The sequence below is a fragment of the Sinocyclocheilus rhinocerous genome, unplaced genomic scaffold, assembly GCF_001515625.1.
Source record: "Sinocyclocheilus rhinocerous isolate Xijiao unplaced genomic scaffold, SAMN03320098_v1.1 C36210118, whole genome shotgun sequence".
In the NCBI taxonomy this organism is placed as follows: Eukaryota; Metazoa; Chordata; class Actinopteri; order Cypriniformes; family Cyprinidae; genus Sinocyclocheilus; species Sinocyclocheilus rhinocerous.
This window is the reverse complement of record NW_015775908.1, coordinates 1-907: the sequence shown is the minus strand read 5'-3', so window position 1 is coordinate 907 and position 907 is coordinate 1. Positions and strand designations below refer to the sequence as shown.

The following is a 907-nucleotide window of genomic DNA, read 5'->3' as shown; positions in this document are numbered from 1 at the left end:
ACACACACACACACACACAAACATTTTGCCAAGTAGATTCATTCCTTCTACTATACAATTCGAAATGCACCTAGTTGCAATTCTCTATATATTTCTTTAATTGATCATCATCTTTTACATAGCAATATATTTAATTAATTTATCATTTGAATTGTGATGCCATTTGATAACCTTGGTTGGTTAGAATTTTTCAACACATTGATTTTATTTTTTATTTTTTTAAGTGGTCTGCTGATGCCAGGCCGATTCGTATAAAGCCTTACAGTTACTGGGAAAAAAAGTGAAAGTGAAAGCTTAGTTTTTTTGTTTTTTTTTCCTGGGGAGGAGCTTCAGTTGGACATTATAAAAATCAATTCAGAGGCTTTCTGCAACTACAGAAGACAAGCACATTCAGGAGGAAACCAAAATAACAGTAAGTCGTTTTGTCTTCATTTTACCTTAAATACTCAGAATATAAACTTTTAAAGTCTTAAATTACTTTCAATATGGATAACACTCATCTTTGTTTTGTTCTTGTTGAATTAAGGGATTTTAGGATCAAATAAACATAATACCATAGTAATTTACTACTTTATTATAACTGAAAAATAAATTATATATTTTGTGTGTAATTATATATAATAAATTATATATTTCCTAGTATAACACAAACAGATTTACAAACTATTGCAGGTAGTTTGGAAAAGCTTTAATTTAACAAAGGGATATTTTTCTTAACAGTTTTTAACCTTATGAGCCATTAAGAGAAAAGGTGTTAGGACTCGATTTGCAATATTTGACAGAAAAGCTGGAGAAAATAATAAAAATAAAAGCTTATCTGCAGTAGTTGCAGATATAAACTTAGGCAACTTGGGTTTCAGTTTACAGAAGATCCTAACGCTGCACGCAGAGCTTCCTGACAACCAGA

General features: G+C 30.0%; 1 long non-coding RNA gene across 1 annotated transcript; it reads left to right on the top strand.

The window, feature by feature from the left end:
• The first annotated feature begins 235 nt into the window (after positions 1 to 235).
• On the top strand, positions 236 to 907 carry LOC107735653 (uncharacterized). Its single transcript, XR_001639471.1, has 2 exons — positions 236 to 412; positions 861 to 907. It is a non-coding gene; the product is annotated as an uncharacterized LOC107735653 (long non-coding RNA).